The 13,117-nt window shown below is 40.1% G+C and overlaps 1 long non-coding RNA gene across 1 annotated transcript in view; it reads left to right on the top strand.

Moving 5' to 3' along the window:
* The window catches only part of LOC143363058 (uncharacterized), a 35,554-nt gene that overhangs the window by 11,470 nt on the left and 10,967 nt on the right, over nucleotides 1-13,117 (top strand). The window contains exon 2 of the long non-coding RNA XR_013083723.1: nucleotides 11,536-11,660. This is a non-coding gene — a long non-coding RNA (uncharacterized LOC143363058). The remainder of the gene's footprint in view (nucleotides 1-11,535; nucleotides 11,661-13,117) is intronic.

Genomic DNA, 13,117 nt, shown 5'->3' with positions numbered 1-13,117 from the left:
TAACCCTTTGCACTCGGCGCTGTTTTCAATGTAAAATTATATTTTTCTTCCGTCTTACAATATTTTCAATTTATTCAAACGAAACTGATCCGATTTCTACATATAGTATTTGAATGTTTAGTAATCTATTAAATACAAATATTGTAATGTAACAAATATTTTGTAATATTTTTTGTAATTTCTTTGAAATAATGCCACAACAATTTTTGGTGGTGCTTCAGAGTCACCATTCGAGTGCTAAGGGTTAACGCAATTTGAAGAAATAAGCATTACAATTCACAGAATTTGAGTGAAGGAAAACAGAACTAAAGATACAATTTAAGAACGTTAAAATTAATTTTTCGAGCTGGTTTTTATTGTTCCGTATAGTCTTATTACTAAATACCATTGCAACTCAGACGAACACAATATTCTTTACTTCCAAAAATTCCGCCAGCTTGCGGGCGTTCTTGCACATTGTTGTGGCGTCCGGAGGCGTCCGGGATCCAGAGAGAAAATCCCGGGATCCGGGATTGTCTTTGCCTACAATCCTGGCCGAGCTCCGGGAGCCGAGCTTATGGCATCTCCGGGGTGTAGAGGGGAGTAAACTGCTCTGGGTATCAGGTAGCAAACCCCCACGGTGCGGGGCATTTGGACTTTGTTGCGAGCATCTCGAGCGCCTCTCGAGTGGCCTTCCGAAGGGCTCAGGCTCTTATAAATGCAGCAAACGAGCCCTATTTACTGTCCGGACCGTCTCCGGGAAGTATGAATCGACCCTAATGCGCCACAAATAGCTGCTATGGTACGGGTCCAGAGGCTCAGTTGCCAGATGACGTGAGTATGGCAGTACCGGAGTATGCGCAGAGACGGGACGCGTCACGTGACCGGGCCGGGGCGGAGCGTGGGGACTAGCGCGGTGGAGGGGGAAGTTAGAGTGGGGGAACAAGTCTTGATCCGGCGACACTGGCCTCAGGTGGCTCGTAGAAGAGGACAGCCCGTGTAAACACAGACCGCACAACCACCCTTCTCAAAGTTCTTCGACATTCCGTAAGTTCTTGATGCGAAAATCATGCCAAGTCCCTAATCCCGTGGGGCACGACATTCGGATCTCGTTTTTCACGTTAACCAAGAACCAGGAAGTGACGCTTCGTTGCGTAATTTAATAGCTTCCGTGAAATGACGAAACGGTCGAGACGGTGAGATCGTAGTAGAGACTGCGGTTATCGTTATTACAAACAAATTATTGAGCATGCACATGTATTGTTCTGAAGCCGCGGAGGAGAACAGAGGATAATTCTGGCATTCGTGTCTGGCTCTTCGACGCTTGTTCTCTTTTGTTCGCTTGCACGGTCTCATAGAAGCGGTGTGAGAAAAACGAATCCGTCGAAATTACAGCGGAACTTCGTCACGATTAAAACCACTTTCTCCTGTACTGCAATCCGCGAATAACACGGTTAAGAAACTGACAGTCTATTTTTATTCCTACGGAATTATCTGTCGATACATGTACATATGTACATACGTGTGTCGTAAACTAGAAGACTGATGCGTGTCTATTTAAACAATTATCTGATCCGTATCCTTTATTTTCCGGATAATTTTGCATTTACTATCAGACTGATGAATCGCGGACATCTAATTCGCGTAGAAACTTTTCATTTTGGACGTTGTTAACACTAGATTTACGGGACCCGTCAAAATGACGGATTCTAATATTTTTAAGTTGCGAATATTGAGATTGTAAAAACGCATCCACGAGCAATTATTTAACAAATTGATTTCTTCGGGTATATATTATTGAAAATATGGCTACAAACTTTGATCGATACATTCATGTTGTTTTTATAAAGTAATGTAAAATAGTCATTTTTAGTGCTGCGTAAACCTAGTGTTAACTGAAGTTATTGATACTCGTGTATAGAACTTCCAACTTTTAAGCTTTCTTATATCCGCCACTGTACAAGAAAAACATTGCTTGACAGTAATAATAATTTGGCGAAAATTTTGAGTGGTTTGAGTGAAAATCGAGACAGCTGCGGATCTATTTGTCTTTTTATTGATCGTCCTTCACACTGAATCGTACGTTTTATCATCGTAACAGCAAGATCTCGATATAACGGTACGGATAGACATTCCTGGCTGAATGAATCAGTCCCCTTGTCCGATTGTTGTCCGTAGCCGATGGTCACGCATCGGTTCGGTCAAGGCCCTTCCTTCCCCTTTTTCTCCATCATGCTTTCGCTCTCCTCATTCTCGTTCTACCTCCACGGCTGGCCTCCTTCACCTTCCGTTATTTATGTACATTAATTATGCACTGTCCAACGCCAGTTAACTGAGATCTTGTCGATCTTGTCATATCTACATTTTTTCAGCGGTTATGTGATTAACGGTTGAAAGCAGGGTCAAACATATGGAAATGTATATTCGCTGCATTTGACTGGAATTTGTTGAACTCTCGTGTTACTTACGAAGCAACTACTTACCAATTAATTTTGCTCGCCTCAAACGAAATGCAACTTTGATTTTTGTTCATCGTGCTATTCTGTACGGATCAAATTATTTGTAAGTAAATTTCTTTTGGATTTCCGTTTTGATTTTGCTGTAACATTTGTTTAGATTCCATATTTCTATATAATAATCTCTGTTGTGGACATGCGTTGTGCGAGACGTGTTTGTTTACACTCCTGGGCGATCGACCTTCGCTGTTCTTTTCCACGTTCAGCGTGAATCAAAGAATAGTATCTGCTGGACGATATATGTCCCTGACTAGACCCGTGTATTCGGACATACATACACTGTAAATACTGAATAGTTTTTTTTTAAATCCTGCATATTTTGTAACGTAGAATCGACCACCACACTCGAGCGTGTAATATCTATTTGTTGATTTTTAATAACATAATTAAAACCGAAAACCCCTCGCGTAAAATTTCTACGAATGAAATAATAATCTCGACCGCTTACTTATAATCTCTTCCATCCTCTCCCTCTCCGTCTCTCATAAAATTGGAACTGTAAATCATGACAAATAAGTCAACGAGAAGTGTAAGTGTAATAAACTCGAGTTCCTCGGAATGTCAAGCCTATTCTGCCACGTAATCGGTCAATGGTATCCAGAAAAGTAACCGTGTAGGAGGTCGACCTAGTGGGCGCAGTTGACTGTCAATGCTACTGCACTCCCGGTGATCTACGGGTTTACAAGTATCACTGGCACAGCGATAGCAATCTGCACAATCTGATCTAGGGTGTGGACTTTAGGGGGTGAAAGGGGCCGTCAGAGAAACACGAGCAATGCGAACCAACCGAAAAAATAATTGAATGTTTAATAGCATAAGCAACCGGACTCTTTGGACGTTACGGTGCCCGTTGATCGTTTGTTATGGCGTAATTGTACCGATACGGTATTCGCGTCGCGAGCATTGTAATTGACATTGCAACGGTCTTGCTGGCTGTAGAAGGGAATGGAACCTGCACCATAAATTTCTACAAACTCGCGGTGTAGTATCAGCGAACTGGCAATTTGTAAATTTTTATTTTATAGATGTGGGATCGGGACCACCCAAAGACCAAGTGCGTATGGAGATTAGGAAAAGTCGGAGGGTTCCATGGGTGCGCGCATACTTTATAATATTTGAGTATATTATACTTTAGAGAAAAGATGACAAGACAAGATGACATAGATCATGCGAAAAGCAATGCAGATGCATTTCGTTGCGGAGGAAACAATACGGCTATTGCATCAGAACGTCAAGTTCCGACTGCACCTGTAATGATCTCGGACGAATAGCGATGTTGAAAGTTTCTTTGTGCACCGTGACGTGTCTGAAATGATTTCTCCCTAACCGCACAGCAAGCGGCTAAGTATACCACGAAAATTTACAAAAAAGAACCCACGTGGTACGCATCTATACAGGGTGTCCCAAAAATGTTGTGCTTCCTTGAAATGGGTGATTCCTGAACTCGTTTGATGTAACTTTTCCCACTGCGAAAATGTTCTCCGTGGCTTTGTTAAAGAGTGATCAACGAAAAACATCTACCAATCAGAGCGCGGCTACGGCGAACGGCGACAAGTCCGCTGATATTATAGTAATTGCAGGTCCATAACTACTTGTGACCCACAAATACATAGTTACCTATTTGTTTAGACGAATTTTTTAATGTAAAAAATAAGTCTCCATTTGTTCGGAAAGCCTCCATTATCAAGGTCATCGAAGTTTCTTTTTAACGAGACTGCATAGTTTTATTAGAACAGTCTTATAGCTCATAAAAAAAAAAACAAATTCAACGATACGTTTACCGTCACGTGACCTTCAACGAGATAGCATGAAATGTTTGCTATTAATTTCAATACTCGTTTGGGGACGGTAATTTGAGGAATCTCAATTTCATTGGAACAGTGTGTCATGTGTGATCGACACACTGATGCTTGCAAACAGCTTTCGTATTCTCAAGTGTATTGAGGTTAATGGTGCACATTTTGAACACCCGAAATAAATAGTTTGCATTGAAACATGCAAATCTTACCTTTACCTTCTCCCCATACAAACGTGATTTTCTCGTATAAGACGTATTCTCGAATTGAGTTTACGATTTCGGGAAGAAGGGCACATAAGTCTGCTTTGTGTGTCCTTTTTCCTTCGATGGCCTCAATCGAGAAGGCGCGAAGAAAACAGGACAGCAGCTTACGATTGCGAAAGTAGGAACTTATTACTTGCGTCATGGCTGCGAAATGCTATCGGTCGTTGAACATTTATACCAGTTTCCCTTGCGGTAGACCGACTCCGCCATAAAATAACAGAATTTCGCATAATGTCTAATTTGACAGAATATAAATTCCGAATTCTATGCAAATTTTAATACAGGGCGCATCCCACGATTATTCTTTGCTTTTTTGATATGTTAAAAATATAGGTGCTATCAGTTTCTACAAATACTCACCATTGTGAGATTAATAAACTGATACTGAAATAATATTTTCTGGCCAATTGCTTTCTTTCTTTTCTGTTGCAATTATCAAAAAAATTTTGAAAGGGATAAATTTTTGTGGTATTTTTCTGATTAAAATGATACCAAACACCCTGGCTAGATCTGTGTTTTGCACATATATCGAGAAAACACTGTACATATAGCGTAGAGCAGGTCCGGGCAACTTCCCCGCTGTCGTTTCACGACTGCTCTTATCACTGTACCGGTTCCTCCAATATCAAATATTTTATACGTTGCCTCACGTGACCGTGTGAAGGCGAATATATGCGTGTACATATATACTCCACAAAAGTATAGTTGGGAGGAACCAGGAGTAGGGAGAGGAGTCGTACGCGGCTCGCGAGCCGCAAGTTGCCCAGGCCTGTCGTAGACGAAGATAATGGACTTGATGCCTGCAGCGTTCCTTTGACTCGGCAAGAATTTAACTCCAAACGTTAACTCGCCGGTACACACCTATTTTCTGCATTCTAACGTTCCTCGCGATCGTCCTCATGCATCTGCATATACGCGTCTCAATGTATGTAGAACCGCGCCACGCGTATCTATATACACGATCTCGTGCATTTCTTTCAGCGATCTCGAAAATCCCACAAAAAATCCCGCAAGAGATATACTTGCTTTCACTTTGAATAGACGTCGCGATGGAAGTAACTGTTAACTCTTCGCGGTCGTATTAGTTGAAGACCTGTGTCTTTCTTTTGTCATAAATATTTTTTTCTCGCTTAACAGGCAACCCAGGTCCAATCAATCAGTGCCTAAAACGCCTATAAATATTATTTAACTACATAGCAGAATACTATGTCTATGTCTATGTTTTTCGGTTATCGGATCATCGCATGCAAATGGAAGAAACAAGTTAATTATTGAGCAATTATTACCTTGATAAATGAAGGAATAAAAATCTCAATAAAAACATAGTTTACATTTGATTGTAAAACTGTGCATCATTATGTAAATTTGCATTCTTAGTCGCTAATTGGTGAAGGCAATAATCAATCAGAAATCTATTTCTCTCTAAACGATGCAATTTAATTGGCACTAAAATCAAAATCTCGTTAAGCTCGATCGAAATTCTTATTTGATTTTATTCCACACATTCACGTACGTATGCATTTGTATTAAAAATGTGATAAATTTGCGGTTTAGCGAATTCCTTTCATCCTCCTTTGTGTCCCGACCACATACTACTACTCTTTAACGCGTTCGCGGATTTGAGGGTCGACTCTGCCCCTTACCAAAATTAGGTCAGTAGGTTGTAAGATTCATTCGTGCCCCGCAGGCGCACACTGCCATTCACGCGTGCGCATTTTTAAGTTTTACCAAAACAGTATTTCTGATAATATTTAATATTCATCAAAAGTGTACTCAAATTTATGCATGTATTCTTTACATAATTATTCTGTTCATGTACGTGCTTGTGCCTTATTAAAAATGTAGCTCAATTTCTTGATTGTCTTTTTATGGTGAATGTTGGGGAATTTGTTTAAAATGAAATACGATGTAGAGCACATGACACTAAAGGAAAAGCATAGTCATCGTTTCGCTGGTTTCAAAATTGTTTATAAAACACTGCACTTGTGACTTCTTCGTTTCACAAAACTAAACGTTTGTATTATTGTAACAATTTTTTCTGAAATTAAAAATTTTCTCCTTCAAAGTCGAGAATTGAACAATATTCAAGAAACATATGACCGAATACTATAAGGTTCTATCTTCAACATTATCCTAGTCCTAGGATCGAGTCATTAAAATTAACGTTATAACGAGCCGTTAAAGATCCGACGTTTTCTATTTCAGATAAACGAGCCGAGCTCTCGGTGACTACGGTCGGTAGCCTATCGTATCTACCTTGTATTACCTCCAGTGTGATCTAAAAATAATGTCAACAGGTATCGCACCCGTTTTAATGTTCTCATTTACACCTGTAACAGGGTTTCACTAACCACTCTTGACCAATAAGTCATTTCGATCACAAAAATATCACAAGTTGGTAAAATTTCATTAAGAATAAGTAAAAATAAAAAAAAGTTCCATTGTTGCACTAGCAATTACAAAATAACATTTTCAATGAGAATAAAGAAATGTTTAAATTTGCCAGTAACTGTCGAATTGTTATGACTTTTTTTACTATAGGCCATTTGAACTGTATGGCAGCTTGAGTGATACGATAATAAAAATACGTGATAGCTATTAAAAGTTTATCAATGGCCTTCGGATTTCAAGGAAATAAACTCAAGAAAAAAATTACAAGCCACGACATCGTTCTGAACCAAATAACATGCTTTTTTTACATTACAGCATTTACATTACAAAAGTATAAAAGTATTGATGTCTCCAAGATAAACGAAACGTTCTGCACTTTTGACGAAAGTGATTTTAAATTTTATCTAGTAGAATTTTGTTCCTGGATAGAGAAGTTTCAATTTTACTAAATGTATAGGACAGTGAGACTTTCACTGTTGAGCGATACAACGAGTCCTATTAATATTCAGGTAATCTTTAAAAAAAAATTATATCTTTTTTGACCAAACAAAGAGGTGTTGAGGAGATTCTGTCGCGTACAAGGGATCTATAAAGTGAAAATAAAATGCATTATATAAAAGCGACACATGAGAAGTGTTTGCATAATGTAGATTTTACGGCTTGCAATACCGCGACACACTGAGACGGAACTGAACGTCCAGAAGTAAGCTGAAAGACCTTTAAACATAACCGTCGCACGTCACGTCGCGTCGCCTCGCTTATGTGTCTATACTCCAGACCCTTCGTGTTAGTTCCACCGCGCCGGCCCGCTTAATTATATGGTGCATTATGCATTACACGTGCACGCATTTATACTTGCCTCCCCATAACGATATTACTAATATGTAAATTCCCTAGGTCACTGTTAAACTGTAAAAATGATTCGTTTACAGTTAAACTGTAAAAAAATTCGTGCAACAAAAGTTAATGAGCATAGACTTCAGACATAATGTGGTGTTCCAAATTCTTACATATCACAAACAGTATCGGTTTAACAATTTTCAGTTCAGTAATTTTAGGTAATTACGCTTGCGATGTCTTTCATAATTGCCTTTATCGCCCACTTTAAATTCGGTTTTCATATGCAATCGAAATAATTTCTTGAAGATAGAGTGGCGTGAAAAAGTGCAAATGAAAAAGTATACGAAAACTGTAGAAGAAACTGTCTTCAAGGTAAAAGAACGTTACATAAAATGTTAAGCATTTTTTAATCTTATGTTATCTATGTATACGTGTAAGTTTTAACAGACCAATAATATTGTACAATAGTAGGCAATGATAAGATAAAATATGCACACTAAAATTCAATTTATGTACTTTTTATACTACAGAAATACAAAATGACAATACAACCTCCCGGCACGGATAATTTTCCTCGAAGAAAAGATAAAGGAACATGTGACGTCACAGGTTCCAAAGATGTATAAGCTATGCTCATCAACCCACGAACAAGAACCAACAAGACAAGAAAATTTCAAAGAATTTGGTATTTTATCATGAAATAATCAGCATATAAAGTATGTTTGAGATACAAATGTTTATTCTATATGTTTTATTAAGGTATTACAATGAAGTTCTGCCGTGTCAGCCATCTTGGAATTATCTCGTGACGTCACATGTTTCCGTTATCTTTTCTCCACTCTATTCTCGGCTTTCCTATACACGCACTATACCTATGCCGGGTCTAGAAGTGTAGTCTAAGGCTGCAAGTACGCTGAAGTGTTCACACTGCAGTCGGCGAACCGCAGTGTGGACCCGACATCACGAACAGTTCCACTCAGTGTGGACCCGGCATTAGTAAGCTCGACGCGGAGTGTCCGATAGAAACTGGTGACATGAGGAAGTCTATAAGTTACGGTGTGTACGCATACTATAGCCAAACGGGATCTTCCGTTACCGGAGCTTTATTGACTGTAATGACTTTTTTAACGATCGCTAATTGCTCGTGAAAAACAAATTGACTATGCTCGCTTTGCTTTTTTTGTTCTTCTTTTGTTTTCCGATTTTCACGGAGCATTGGCGCACGAATAACGTGGAAGAGTTGGAACACCCTTCAAACAGTTTTAACGAACAACTTGTTCCATATAATGCGACGCAGATAAAATGGGTGAACGAGCGTTGCACGATTCAGTGATAGCCGACTTTTATGTGTGAATATTTAGAGCGCGTTGGACCAATAATTCGTGCGGCGATACATGTCCCAAATATCTAGCCGATAAAAGTTCCAGAACTATCCCTACTGCCACGGGGTGTACCATTGGAGGGGATAGGCGGAACGACTAAGATCGCGTAGCCCAGTTGCGCTTAGATCGAGGTTCCTCTGTACTAAAGCTACGATTTTTCAAGGCTATATCATTTTCGATAATAAAATACGCAGTAATCTGATTTCTCACTTGTTAGCCACTTGGTTAGGCCTCGGGTAAATAACAGAGAGTGATAGCGGGCTGCTCACCGACAGCAGGAGGTATCGAATTGGGCTAACGACAATCGCGATAAGAATCCTCGCGTGTCGCTGTGCACGGAGAAGCTTTGCTTTAGTTTCCTAGATCGTTCGTTATCGGCCATTGTCCGACAGACCGGTTGATCGCGAAACGAATTTACTGTTACGAAAAACGCGATCGCCCAGTCGCTTCGACGGGAGATCGGATCGTTCGATTAGTTCGATAGCATACAAATGCAATTTCTTAACGGGACAACCGGGTGGCGACAGTCTAAATATCGCCCGGCCACTGCTGATTGTGCAAGGTTGAATTTTAACACGCACCGATGAATATTAATTACCAGGAATATGAGTAAGCACTGCTCGAAAGGTAATACCTGGTCCACGCGGCCATTCACATTGTTGCTACTACGTAATCCTGATCGATTCGAATATCACTCTAGCCTTCCAAATATTGATTTTCCACATTTTTAATAATTTCATGCTTTTTCTATGCATGTAACACTTAAACTTTTGATGTATCTTCATAAAGAGGGAGCCACTTGTTCAGTCGAGGACTTGTTCTTAAGGTCGTTAACCTGATGTTGTGTAAAACCTTAGGTTTTACTTGGCGGTCGCTGTTTATTAAAAAAATATTAATAAGAAACAGTGACAATTATGCAGATGTATGGTAAGTATAGATGTATGGATCCGTTGGGTCATCCGAGAGCGGGCAAAAAGGGCGCGAATTGACGATAGCTTCGATTTGCGGGAACAGTGTTGAGAATTCTTCGTGGATGAGGCCAGTGTCTCCGATGACTCGTTTAAGATGAAGTTTCACTGACTTAACTGTAGCTTCCCACTTGCCTCCGAAGTACGGCGATGGTGGTGGATTGAATTTCCTGCGAGTGCCATCATTCGCGACAGTGTTGGCGAGGGCCGCTGCTTCTTTGGAAGAGACTTGAAACAGTTTTCACAGTTCTTCTTCATCACCGATGAAGTTTGTGCCGCAGTCACTGTTGAGCGTTGCGCAGATACCTCGTCGACTTGTAAAACTCACAAGAAGTTCCCTGGCAGGAATTCGGCAGGAATGCGGCTGTAAGCCGTCCGATTAGGTCATTCCACACGAAGTTTTAGTTCTAGTCGAATTATTGCCTAAAGTGTGTGACGTCGAAGCCTAACCATTGGATGCGAGTGAGGACTTCTTGCGACGCGGGAACAGTAATAGTCTTCGCGCCTCGACCACGAAACGTACGATGACTTAGATGGCCAACGTAATTGACTCCTGAGTGAAGGAATGGGCGAGATGGAGACTGTGGCAATTGCTCCATGACTTGTTATCCGAGTGCGACTCGCTGTGAATGAGAAACTAAATATTATTGTACAATTAACTAAAATGTATAATAGTATCGCAAAAAGGTGTATATCAAGTTTCAGAAACTGTCAGCACATGTTCCTATAGATATGAGAAAAAAGAGCTAACGAACATATCGGTAATAATCTTTATGATATTTAATCGCGCATAAGAAGCGAATAACTACTTTCTAACTTAAGACCGCGGTTGAAACCGCAGACGGATTGTTCACCTCCTCTGAAATCGAATACTCGTATCTGGTTGTTAATGTATGATTAGCAATTCGTCTTAATTATCGTAATAATCAGTTTTTACAGGTTCTATCGCTCCTCGAATTTTTATATTAGACTCTCAGTATAGGTATGTTTCTTATAAATATACATATAAAACAATATGAGTTTTCCTTCAAGTAATACACCTGGTTTTCCGAGTGTAGTAACGGGATGACAAAGAAAATCAGGTTTTTCATAATTTCTCTCGTCCTCTTCCATTGAAAATTGTGAAAAAAATCGGGCATATTTTAGCTATTAGAACGCATATCTATGAATTTTTTCAGAATTTGTAGCTTTGTAGTCAAATCAAGAGACTAAGAGTATATGGGACACTGATTAATACGCTATTTCCCTGTATTTTATGTTTGAGCATGATATCATCCAAATCAAAAATATATTTTGAAAACAGGGTAACCGGTTTTAATATGTAAATGCAAATTACTCATATACTATTATATATGTCCGATCGAATGAGTAACTTTCTTCTTTTCAGTATAATTCAGAGCCCAAGGGATGGTAGAATTTCCTAACCACATCTGGACGCAGCGTTTGGGATCTATACACCATTCGTCGTAACTCCCTGCTGTACGTCTGGATGCACAAGTTTGCGGTCGTACGATGCGATTTGGTATGTTTTTCCTTCTTTTTCACTTGAGAAGAAAGAGTACGAACACAAACACGTACGTCGGTCGCTTTACTGTAGGCACTCGGCACACACGTTTGCGTTTGCACCTACGCTTCTAGCCCTCCAAATGTTGTTCCAAACGCGTACATGTTGCTTTGGAAAATGTACGTTATAATTTATGTGACTGACATTTATTGACGCAACATCTGAACAATTATATAAATGTCCAATCGAAATATTGGACCGCGAAGAAAGTCGCACATCGCAAATGATTTCAAATCACCGGCATCTTCCATGCGTCTAGCGTCTGAGACTTAACACGTGGGCGGACAGAGACGACAACTGAACATTACCACGAGCCCGTGCTGCGAGTTGCAAAATGAAATCGGGCGTAATTAGCTGGTCTAAGCAGAAGCTATATTTAGCCCACTTTTCGCTAATGATCCGCGAACTATCCGTTTTGCGATAAGCGTTGAATGTGTAGGGAGAAGTAGCGTAGAGAGCGCACGGGCAGGCAGTAGGCAGGCAATAGACAGTGAGCATTCAGGCAGGCACGTGTGGGTGCGTGTGCGCTATTGCCATGGAATGCCAGAGTAGGGCGTGGTAGAGCTGGTGGTCAACTTTCCTCGGCAAGGCCGTACGTGTCCTGGCAGCAGGCTGTCAGTGACATGTTTGTCCTTTCCACTCGTACCGTTGCGAGCAGATCGAGAGAAAGTGGGAAAAGGTCGAACGAGTTACAAAATTGTAACACCATTACTGCAACGACCAGGAACACGCTGGCTCCTCGGCCGATTGCATTCTCGTCGATCGATAATTCATAATTAAATTGAAAAATTTTGAAAATATCGCCTAACCTCCTCCCCCTCCCAAAAATTACTGTGAATTTTCATTGTACAGAACAGATACACACTTCGTGGTAGAGTAGCGATTGAACATTCCAACGATAAGTAACTATACAGTAGCAGATACATTGGACACTGCATATATCGTCTCGTATTAATTTTTCTTCTTAAATTGGCACGACTTTGAAGGTCATCGTGTCCTTCGTGTGGAAATTGAGTTCGTTTTAACGGAATTAACATATTTATATGCTGCAGTACGTTTACAAAGTAGAAGGTCAATTTCATTCCTTGGAAAATACAGTAAACGTAAAACGTTGAGGTAATTATTTACAAAAGGATACATTTCAACGATTTCAACGACATTGCAGTGAGTTGCCAAGGTTAATGTCCTGAGTAACTTCGCATATATAAATGTACACGAGGTAGCACAAGTCTGCGTATACTAAGGAATGCCGAATTGTTTTCTTTTTTGACTAAATATCAAAATACTTTACAATTCTAAGAACGTCGATTTAACAAGGGTTTATCAGAAATGGGGGTTCTGCCGTGTGTTGTGTGGTCGTACCCGGGAGAGTTTTCGAACCTCTGTGATGGTATTTCGCGGTGAGGTCCGGGGCC

This window comes from Halictus rubicundus, chromosome 18, assembly GCF_050948215.1.
Source record: "Halictus rubicundus isolate RS-2024b chromosome 18, iyHalRubi1_principal, whole genome shotgun sequence".
NCBI classification, from domain to species: Eukaryota; Metazoa; Arthropoda; class Insecta; order Hymenoptera; family Halictidae; genus Halictus; species Halictus rubicundus.
The sequence above is the reverse complement of the archived record's forward strand: the minus strand, read 5'-3'. Positions and strand labels throughout refer to the sequence as shown.